The sequence below is a fragment of the Amphibalanus amphitrite genome, unplaced genomic scaffold, assembly GCF_019059575.1.
Source record: "Amphibalanus amphitrite isolate SeventyFive unplaced genomic scaffold, NRLGWU_Aamphi_draft 000068F_arrow, whole genome shotgun sequence".
Taxonomy (NCBI): domain Eukaryota; kingdom Metazoa; phylum Arthropoda; class Thecostraca; order Balanomorpha; family Balanidae; genus Amphibalanus; species Amphibalanus amphitrite.
This window is the reverse complement of record NW_024881564.1, coordinates 629,276-640,663: the sequence shown is the minus strand read 5'-3', so window position 1 is coordinate 640,663 and position 11,388 is coordinate 629,276. Positions and strand designations below refer to the sequence as shown.

Below are 11,388 nucleotides of genomic sequence, written 5' to 3'. Positions count from 1 at the left end.
AATACTGAAAATCAAAATATTGCTTTTTGCTCTAAAACTTATGATGTATTATTAGCTGAGTTTCAAATGGTATCATCTGCTGCTTTCTGCTGATAAGTTAGTTTGTAACAGCTGCGTGGTTTCTGTCAATAAAATTTATTTTTGTTCTACCCATCAATATTTTGCGTTCACAGACGCGTCTTCAAACGTTTGATTTGTGGGATAGCTCCTAAAATAGGAAAGAACACGATCGACTATCAAAATAAACACTAAAACTTTTGCCGTCGGGATCAATTGGTGGGGCCGTTTATTTATTTGCAGTGACCTGGTGCTACTGATATACTGAGATAGCTTACATTGATAATCTCATTTCTCAAAATATTGGTGGTTCCTGAATTTAAGTCCCGGATTGGCATTGAGGTGATAAATACTATAGGAATAGTGTTGAATTTAAAACTGTTATAGGTGGCAGTCGATCAGCATAGGAAGTTGCATTTTAAATAAATGTTATGTTAAATATTATGTTTATGTTATATTTTATATTTTTATAAAATTCCTTTAGCTCAAATCAAGACACCTCCCCATGGCCCCTGATTGCAATGTCAGTCAGTTTTAACTTACTTACTTACTTACTCAGAAGTACAGAATTTAGATAAGCTGCTTGGCCTTTATGTCCGTTCCTGTCGAGCTGCTTGGTGTGAGTTTTACTGGTACTTTAAATGGAAGGATTGACAGTGCAGGAGCCCACACTAAGCAGCGCAGATTTCAACTCCTACCATCTCATCTACCATGATCTGATTGTACAATTTTGGGTAATGTAAGAATGTATATGTCAAAGATTAATGTGACCCTAAAAACTGGGCACAGTCTGTCCCACTCTACTAACCTCACTGGCTGCGGCTGCTTCCACCAAGCGCAGACCATCCCATCATGGGCCAAATATTTAGTGCTGGAGCGTCTCAAACAAACCCAGGCTCTCGGTCACTACTTCAGCAGGTCCTATGCTCTACCAACTGAGTTACAGAACAGTAGGATTAAGGCATTGGTGTGCAGTAAAAATAGATAAAGAATTACCAATAGAGTATGAACAGTAACCCTGAGTCAGAGTCAGTGAGTCTTCTCGTGTATCATTGAATCCTGCATAATTAGGCATTGGCTTGAGGTACTCGTTAGGGTTCAGGATAATCATTTTCATCAGATTCATTAGAGCATTCATTCCACCCTTCAAAAGGAATGCTAGGTATATGCAATGTAAAATGGCTTCACACACTCAATTTTCCTTTCCATGCCTCATTGATGTTCATTAACAAGTATACCTATCTACTTCAGTTATTACAATACAAATAGACGTACTACAATAATGCTACATATTTCCAGCATGGGCATGGATATATATGTCATATGAGTTTATCATTAGGGTATAAGAGGTCATTAAAGAGGACATGGTTTTAGTTTTGTTGCATTTCATATCCTTGGTGAAATTTTTATTTATGCCTGGCTGATTGCTTGTGTTCTAGGTGGCATTGAACAGTCAGTATGATAAAACAGTAGCACTAGAACTTTGAATCTTTTGCATAGTGCAGCTCAAAGTAATAAGCAGTGGACAAGCCCAAGTAATATCTATACTACTATTTGAACAGGATCCATCTGTCTGTCTGTTTGTCCGCCACGCCGTGTAGTGGGCTCAATTTAGCCGGCCTACAGGGCAGACGGTATATCGTAGGGGGTTGAAATTTGCACACCTTCTAGGTGACAGAGCGGGTCAGCGCCTTTTCTAGGTTTCGGCTCGCTGGGGTGCACGGTTCGCGCGTGGCGGGCGCCGGAAGAACGCCAATGAAATTTTGATCGGTTCGTATATCTTCATTGAGAGCCGGGGTCGACAAACTTTGTGAACTAAATGCATGCCGATCGGTGGCGGGTGCCTCGCATTGGCGGATCGGCAAGTTATTAATTTGAATGAAAAGTGGCGAAAAAATGTGTTAATTTTCGTTCGATGGGAAGAGTTTGTGATATAAGTATAAAAACGCACCGAGTTTGCCGCAAGGCGTCACATTGGTCACAAGGCGTCATTTTTGCCGCAAATCGCACAGTTTTGTCAAACATGGTCCGATATGGGTGCAATTTAGTGCAAAGATGCATGCTCAATTACCGGTTGAAAATGCGCTGTGTTTGCCGCAATGCGCCACATTTGTCACAAAGCGCCATTTCCGACAAATACAACTAAGGGTAATGGAATGGCACGAATAGGGGCAGGGCTGAGAAGTGAGAACACTTTAAGTCTGATATTTTAGTACTGATTGGATCCAATTATTCTGTGACCTGACATGATCCAGCGGTGTTGGTAGGGGTAGGGTAGTGGTAGGAGTAGTGGTAGGGGTAGTGTAGTGGTAGGGGTAGGGGTAGGGGTAGTGGTAGGAGTAGTAGTAGGGGTAGTGGTAGTGGTAGGAGTAGTAGTAGGGGTAGGGGTAGTGGTAGGAGTAGTAGTAGGGGTAGGGGTAGTGGTAGGGGTAGTAGTAGGGGTAGTAGTAGGGGTAGTGGTAGGGGTAGTGGTAGGGGTAGGAGTATGGGTAGTAGTAGTGGTAGAGGTAGGGGTAGATATAGTGGTAGTGGTAGGGGTAGGGGTAGTGGTAGTGGTAGGGGTAGGGGTAGTGGTAGGGGTAGTGGTAGGGGTAGTGGTAGTGGTAGGGGTAGGGGTAGGGGTAGTGGTGGAGGCAAAGGTAGAACAGCGGCCCAGGCTGATCCCATCGGACGAGAGGTGACCTATGTGACCTGGCCTGACCCAAGGTGACCGGGGCTGACCCATTTGACCCGTCTTGACCCCGTATCAGCTAAATTTTATCCAACAAAGCCCTCAGAACAGTTCTTTTTTTTAATTCTCTTCACATTTCCGTCCATATCTATGCTTCTAGACGACACATCGATTTGAATCAAACACCATTCGAAAGCAAATTGGCTGGTGCCGCAATTTTTCTACCACGCAGCAAAGCAAGTGGCGCAGCCGCTTGTCTAACTTACTATTCCAACAGAATCCGTCTGTGAGTCTGTGAGTCTGTGTGTCCGCACATCGTGTAGTGGGTTCAATTAACCTCGCCTACAAGGCAGACGGTATGTCGTAGGAAGTTGAAAGTTGCACACCTTATAGGTGACAGAGCGGGTCAGCGCCTTTTCTAGGTTTCGGCTCGCTGGGGTGCACGGTTCGCGCGTGGGGCGCGCTGGAAGAACGCCAATGAAATTTTGATCGGTTCGTAGATCTTCATTGAGAGCCGGGGTCGACAAACTTTGTGGACTAAATGCATGCCGATCGGTGGCGGGTGCCTCGCATTGGCGGATGGGCAAGTTTTTAATTTGAATGAAAAGTGGCGAGATAATGTATAGATTATAAAAATGCACCGTGAAAGGTGACCAAGTATAAAAATGCACCGTGTTTGCCGCAATGCGTCACATTGGTGACAAGGCGTCATTTTTGCCGCAAATCGCACAGTTTTGTCAAATATGGTCCGATAAGGGTACAATTTGTTGCCAGGATACATGCTCAGCCAACAGGTTCAGATGCGCCGCGTTTGTCGCAATGCGCCACATATGCCACAAAGCGCCATTTCCGACAAATACGATTAAGCGTAATGGAATGGCACGAATAGGGGCAGGGCTGGGAACACTTTAAGTCTGATATTTAAGTACTGATTGGATCCAATTATTCTGTGACCTGACATGACCCGGCGGTGTTGGTAGGGGGGTAGGGGTAGGGGTAGGGGTAGGGGTAGGGGTAGTGGTAGGGGTAGGGGTAGGGGTAGTAGTAGGGGTAGTAGTAGGGGTAGTGGTAGGGGTAGTGGTAGTGGTAGTGGTAGATGTAGTGGTAGGGGTAGGGGTAGGGGTAGTAGTAGGGGTAGTGGTAGGGGTAGTGGTAGGGGTAGTGGTAGAGGTAGGAGTAGTGGTAGGGGTAGGGGTAGGGGTAGTGGTGGAGGCAAAAGTAGAACAGTGGCCCGGGCTGATCCGATCGGACGAGAGGCGACCTATGTGACCTGGCCTGACCTAAAGTGACCGGGGCTGACCCCTTTGGCCCATCTTGACCCCGTATCAGCGAAATTTCATCCAACAAAGCCCCCAGAACAGCTCTTTTTTCTCTTCACATTTCCGTCCATATCTACATATGCTTCTAGCCAACATATCGATTTGAAACGAACACCATTCGAAAGCAAATTGGCTGGTGCCGCAATTTTCTCCTACCACGCAGCAAAGCAAGTGGCGCAGCCGCTTGTCTATACTACTATTTGAACAGGATCCATCTGTCTGTCTGTCCGCACTTGGTCTCCCCAATATATTGCAGTTCGCACCGTCTGCAATATATCCAGGCGCATCATCCTGGATGGGTAGTGGGTTCAATTCCACTCGCCTACAGGGCAGACGGTATATCGTAGGGGGTTGAAATTTGCACACCTTATAGGTGATAGACCGGGTCAGCGCCTTTTCTAGGTTCCGACTCGCTGGGGTGCACGGTTCGCGCGTGGGGCGCGCTGGAAGAACGCCAATGAAATTTTGATCGGTTCGTAGATCTTCATTGAGAGCCGGGGTCGACAAACTTTGGGGACTAAATGCATGCCGATCGGCGGCGAGTACCTCGCATTGGCGGATGGGCAAGTTTTAATTTGAATAAATAGTGGCGAGAAATTGTGTAGATTTTCGTTGAATGGCAACAGTTTGTGATACGAGTTTACAAATGCACCGCGTTTGCCGCAATGCGCCACAATTATCTCAGGGCGTCATTTTCGCCGCAACTCGCACAGTTTTGTCAAATATAGTCCGATATGGGTGTAATTTGGTGTCAAGATGCATGTTCAAACAACAGGTACAGATGCGCCGCATTTGCCGCAATGCGCCACATTTGCCACAAAGCGCCATTTCCGACAAAATCGAGTAAGGGCAATGGAATGGCACGAATTATTCTGTGACCTGACATGACCCAGCGGTGTTGGTAGGAGTAGGGGTAGGGGTAGTGGTAGGGGTAGTGGTAGGGGTAGTGTAGTGGTAAGGGTAGTGGTAGGGGTAGTGGTAGGGGTAGTGGTAGGGGTAGTGGTATGGGTAGTAGTAGTGGTAGGGGTAGATGTAGTGGTAGGGGTAGGGGTAGTGGTAGGGGTAGTGGTAGGGGTAGTGGTAGGGGTAGTGGTAGGGGACAGGGGTAGGGGTAGGGGTAGGGGTAGTGGTAGGGTAGGGGTAGTGGTAGGGGTAGTGGTAGGGGTAGGGGTAGTGGTGGAGACAAAAGCAGAACAGTGGCCCGGGCTGATCCCAGCGGACGAGAGGTGACCTATGTGACCTGGCCTGACCCAAAGTGACCGGGGCTGACCCCTTTGACCCGTCTTGACCCCGTATCACCCAAATTTCATCCACCAACGCCCTCAGAACAGTTCTTTTTTAAATTCTCTTCACATTTCCGTCCATATCTATGCTTCTAGACGACACATCGACATGAATCAAACACCATTCGAAAGCAAATTGGCTGGTGCCGCAATTTTTTCCTACCACGCAGCAAAGCAAGTGGCGCAGCCGCTTGTTTAGTTATTCATTTGAGTAGGATTGCGGGTTTTTTGAAACGCTGAGTTTTTGCAGCGAGCTTTTTCTCTTAGGGCTTGCGAGATAGCTGCGTGCACACATATCTCTTCAACATTGCGCGCCTCACAGGAATGCGGCTGATTCACGTGCTTTTGTGAGCGAGGTGCTTCCCTCCGGGAGAAATTCGCCGTCCCCATATGCTTAACACAGAGCCGAGCGGCGGCTGACAGGTGGCCGGCTCTCGGGAGATCGGCAGCCGACACTCGAAAAATCGACAAGCCGCCGCTGAATGCGCGTGCGGCAGTGCTGAGCCGAGTCGTTCCCACGGTCTGAGGTACCCCCAGTTTGAAGATTCGGCTGTAGAATATGTAGTTTTAAATACGTAATTTGACGTAAATCTCGGAAAAGTGAGATACGGCCAGAAATGAGTGTGGGTCCCTCCGTTCTGAAGATTCTGATCGACGCCGATTGAAATAATTCGCCGTGCATATCTCGGCTTATTGACGACCGATTGACACGGGATAAACACCGATCGATACCAAATGGCTCTGTGTGTGTGTGGGGGGGGGGGGGAGTAGAGTGGCAAGTTTTCCTACCCGACGAACCCGGAATTATCCCGAGGGGGTAGGTGTGGGAGTAGAGTCGGGGGAACGGGGGGCGAGTGCAAGTACCAAGTACTTTCGCAGTACCAAGCAAGTACCAAGTACTTATGGAAATACCAAGCAAGTACCAAGTACTTTGGTTTAAATATCCATTTGACTAGGATTTGGCGTTATTTGAAACGCTCAGTTTTTGCAGCGAGCTTTTCCTGTTAGGGCCTGCGAGATACCCGCGGAAACACATATCTCTTCAGCATTGCGCGCCACACAGGAATGCGGCTGATTCACGTGCTTTTGTGAGCGAGGTGCTTCCCTCCGGGAGAAATTCGCCGTCCCCATATGCTTAACACAGAGCCGAGCGGCGGCTGACAGGTGGCCGGCTCTCGGGAGATCGGCAGCCGACACTCGAAAAATCGACAACCCGCCGCTGAATGCGCGTGCGGCAGTGCTGAGCCGAGTCGTTCCCACGGTCTGAGGTACCCCCAGTTTGAAGATTCGGCCTTAGAATATGTAGTTTTAAATACGTAGTTTGACGTACATCTCGGAAAAGTGAGATACGGCCAGAAATGAGTGTGGGTCCCTCCGTTCTGAAGATTCTGATCGACGCCGATTGAAATAATTCGCCGTGCATATCTCGGCTTATTGACGACCGATTGACACGGGATAAACACCGATCGATACCAAATGGCTCTGTGTGTGTGTGGGGGGGGAGGGGGTAGAGTGGCAAGTTTTCCTACCCGACGAACCCGGAATTATCCCGAGGGGGTAGGTGTGGGAGTAGAGTCGGGGGAACGGGGGGGGGGGGGCGAGTGCAAGTACCAAGTACTTTCGCAAGTACCAAGCAAGTACCAAGTACTTTTACAAGTACCAAGCAAGTACCAAGTACTTATGCAAATACCAAGCAAGTACCAAGTACTTTGGCAAATACCGAGTACTTATGCAAATACCAAGCAAGTACCAAGTACTTTGGCAAGTACCGAGTACTTTGGCAAGTACCAAGCAAGTACCAAGTACTTTTGCAAGTTCAACAAGTTTTTCGTGAATATCTAAGCTTCTAGACGTCCGATTAACACGGGACGAACACCAATCGATCCCAAATTTTCTCCCTCATACTTTGATTGCCAAAGCGACGCGGAGCGAGCCAAGATATCTTGTTTAAATATCCATTTGAGTAGGATTTGGCGTTATTTGAAGTGCTCAGTTTTTGCAGCGAGCTTTTCCTGTTAGGGCTTGCGAGATACCCGCGGAAACACATATCTCTTCAGCATTGCGCGCCACACAGGAATGCGGCTGATTCACGTGCTTTTGTGAGCGAGGTGCTTCCCTCCGGGAGAAATTCGCCGTCCCCATATGCTTAACACAGAGCCGAGCGGCGGCTGACAGGTGGCCGGCTCTCGGGAGATCGGCAGCCGACACTCGAAAAATCGACAAGCCGCCGCTGAATGCGCGTGCGGCAGTGCTGAGCCGAGTCGTTCCCACGGTCTGAGGTACCCCCAGTTTGAAGATTCGGCTGTAGAATATGTAGTTTTAAATACGTAGTTTGACGTACATCTCGGAAAAGTGAGATACGGCCAGAAATGAGTGTGGGTCCCTCCGTTCTGAAGATTCTGATCGACGCCGATTGAAATAATTCGCCGTGCATATCTCGGCTTATTGACGACCGATTGACACGGGATAAACACCGATCGATACCAAATGGCTCTGTGGGGGGGGGGGGGAGTAGAGTGGCAAGTTTTCCTACCCGACGAACCCGGAATTATCCCGAGGGGGTAGGTGTGGGAGTAGAGTCGGGGGAACGGGGGGGCGAGTGCAAGTACCAAGTACTTTCGCAAGTACCAAGCAAGTACCAAGTACTTTTACAAGTACCAAGCAAGTACCAAGTACTTATGGAAATACCAAGCAAGTACCAAGTACTTTGGCAAATACCGAGTACTTATGCAAATACCAAGCAAGTACCAAGTACTTTGGCAAGTACCGAGTACTTTGGCAAGTACCGAGTACTTTGGCAAGTACCAAGCAAGTACCAAGTACTTTTGCAAGTTCAGCCAGTTTTTCGCCAATATCGAAGCTTCTAGACGTCCGATCGTCACCGGAAAAACACCATTCGATCCCAAATTTTCTCCCGAATCTTTTTATGGCCAAAGCGACGCGGAGCGAGCCAAGATATCTTGTTTAAATATCCATTTGAGTAGGATTGCGGGTTTTTTGAAGCGCTGAGTTTTTGCAGCGAGCTTTTCCTGTTAGGGCTTGCGAGATACCCGCGGAAACACATATCTCTTCAGCATTGCGCGCCACACAGGAATGCGGCTGATTCACGTGCTTTTGTGAGCGAGGTGCTTCCCTCCGGGAGAAATTCGCCGTCCCCATATGCTTAACACGGAGCCGAGCGGCGGCTGACAGGTGGCCGGCTCTCGGGAGATCGGCAGCCGACACTCGAAAAATCGACAAGCCGCCGCTGAATGCGCGTGCGAAGATGAGCGGGGTGCCGCCGTTCCGGAGAGACGGCTGGAAAATTCCACCGGCCGGCCCGGCGGCAGTGTGTTGGGCGGCGGGCGGCGGGGCGGGGTTTCCCCGTCCAGCGGCCGGCAGCGCTGAGCCGAGTCGTTCCCACGGTCTGGCGGCCAGCTGGGTGGGGGCGGGGTGGGGAGTGGGGCGGCCGATTGCCAGCCGCTTCTCCACGGGTAGGTGCTGCCACCTGCGCAGTAGTTCCACTGGCGGCCGCCAGGCCCGTGTGCGGGCCGTGCGCGGTAGTTCCGCCAGCGGCCGCCAGAGGTCACGCGCGTCGTGTCTAACCTGACGAAGCTACAAAAAGTTAGATAACTTTGATAAGAGGGACGGTAAAGCCACAATTCCAACGCTGAATGTTGGGCAAAAGCAAAGGGATCCAACACAGCCATCTGTATTTACTGTATTTACCCTTTTCTGTCAGCGATAAGCCCCAGCAATCGCACCGCTGTAAAACTCGCAAGCTGTTCACCGTGCAGGGTATTGCATTATAACCACCCACCGGCACTCTCTACGTATGTGTAATCGCTTAATAGGTAGGACGCTAAAACAAGTTAGAAATGATAGGTAGGTGAAACAAAATACAAATTGGGAACAAGTATAATTCAAATTACAAATAATTCATTGGAACAAATCAAAATTATCTGAGACCAAGGCAAATTCGCAAAGTCTTTGATCGACTAAAGACGTCTGATTTAAACGTCGGAAAGGAACAAGTTCTTTGCGGTATTTAGGCAAGTAAATACCAAGTACTTTGGCAGGTTTTCAGTACATTAGCAAGTTTTCAGTACATTACCAAGTAGCAGGTGATACAGCAAGCTGGCAGGTACTTTGGCAGGTTCAACAAGTTTTTCGTGAATATCTAAGCTTCTAGACGTCCGATTAACACGGGACGAACACCAATCGATCCCAAATTTTCTCCCTCATACTTTGATTGCCAAAGCGACGCGGAGCGAGCCAAGATATCTTGTTTAAATATCCATTTGAGTAGGATTGCGGGTTTTTTGAAGCGCTGAGTTTTTGCAGCGAGCTTTTTCTCTTAGGGCCTGCGAGATACCCGCGGAAACACATATCTCTTCAGCATTGCGCGCCACACAGGAATGCGGCTGATTCACGTGCTTTTGTGAGCGAGGTGCTTCCCTCCGGGAGAAATTCGCCGTCCCCATATGCTTAACACGGAGCCGAGCGGCGGCTGACAGGTGGCCGGCTCTCGGGAGATCGGCAGCCGACACTCGAAAAATCGACAAGCCGCCGCTGAATGCGCGTGCGAAGATGAGCGGGGTGCCGCCGTTCCGGAGAGACGGCTGGAAAATTCCACCGGCCGGCCCGGCGGCAGTGTGTTGGGCGGCGGGCGGCGGGGCGGGGTTTCCCCGTCCAGCGGCCGGCAGCGCTGAGCCGAGTCGTTCCCACGGTCTGGCGGCCAGCTGGGTGGGAGCGGGGTGGGGAGTGGGGCGGCCGATTGCCAGCCGCTTCTCCACGGGTAGGTGCTGCCACCTGCGCAGTAGTTCCACTGGCGGCCGCCAGGCCCGTGTGCGGGCCGTGCGCGGTAGTTCCGCCAGCGGCCGCCAGAGGTCACGCGCGTCGTGTCTAACCTGACGAAGCTACAAAAAGTTAGATAACTTTGATAAGAGGGACGGTAAAGCCACAATTCCAACGCTGAATGTTGGGCAAAAGCAAAGGGATCCAACACAGCCATCTGTATTTACTGTATTTACCCTTTTCTGTCAGCGATAAGCCCCAGCAATCGCACCGCTGTAAAACTCGCAAGCTGTTCACCGTGCAGGGTATTGCATTATAACCACCCACCGGCTCTCTCAACGTATGTGTAATCGCTTAATAGGTAGGACGCTAAAACAAGTTAGAAATGATAGGTAGGTGAAACAAAATACAAATTGGGAACAAGTATAATTCAAATTACAAATAATTCATTGGAACAAATCAAAATTATCTGAGACCAAGGCAAATTCGCAAAGTCTTTGATCGACTAAAGCCGTCTGATTTAAACGTCGGAAAGGAACAAGTTCTTTGCGGTATTTAGGCAAGTAAATACCAAGTACTTTGGCAGGTTTTCAGTACATTAGCAAGTTTTCAGTACATTACCAAGTAGCAGGTGATACAGCAAGCTGGCAGGTACTTTGGCAGGTTCAACAAGTTTTTCGTGAATATCTAAGCTTCTAGACGTCCGATTAACACGGGACGAACACCAATCGATCCCAAATTTTCTCCCTCATACTTTGATTGCCAAAGCGACGCGGAGCGAGCCAAGATATCTTGTTTAAATATCCATTTGACTAGGATTTGGCGTTATTTGAAACGCTCAGTTTTTGCAGCGAGCTTTTCCTGTTAGGGCCTGCGAGATACCCGCGGAAACACATATCTCTTCAGCATTGCGCGCCACACAGGAATGCGGCTGATTCACGTGCTTTTGTGAGCGAGGTGCTTCCCTCCGGGAGAAATTCGCCGTCCCCATATGCTTAACACAGAGCCGAGCGGCGGCTGACAGGTGGCCGGCTCTCGGGAGATCGGCAGCCGACACTCGAAAAATCGACAACCCGCCGCTGAATGCGCGTGCGGCAGTGCTGAGCCGAGTCGTTCCCACGGTCTGAGGTACCCCCAGTTTGAAGATTCGGCCTTAGAATATGTAGTTTTAAATACGTAGTTTGACGTACATCTCGGAAAAGTGAGATACGGCCAGAAATGAGTGTGGGTCCCTCCGTTCTGAAGATTCTGATCGACGCCGATTGAAATAATTCGCCGTGCA

At 49.3% G+C, this 11,388-nt stretch overlaps 1 protein-coding gene across 2 annotated transcripts in view; it reads left to right on the top strand.

Moving 5' to 3' along the window:
* Positions 1–99: 99 nt before the first annotated feature.
* Positions 100–11,388, top strand: part of LOC122378942 (mannosyl-oligosaccharide glucosidase-like) — a 40,348-nt gene continuing 29,059 nt past the window's right edge. Inside the window, exon 1 of one of the 2 annotated variants that reach the window (XM_043360656.1) lies at positions 100–399. The gene's annotated coding sequence lies outside the window, so the exon portion shown is untranslated. The remainder of the gene's footprint in view (positions 400–11,388) is intronic. The other variant, XM_043360657.1, reaches the window with a different exon arrangement.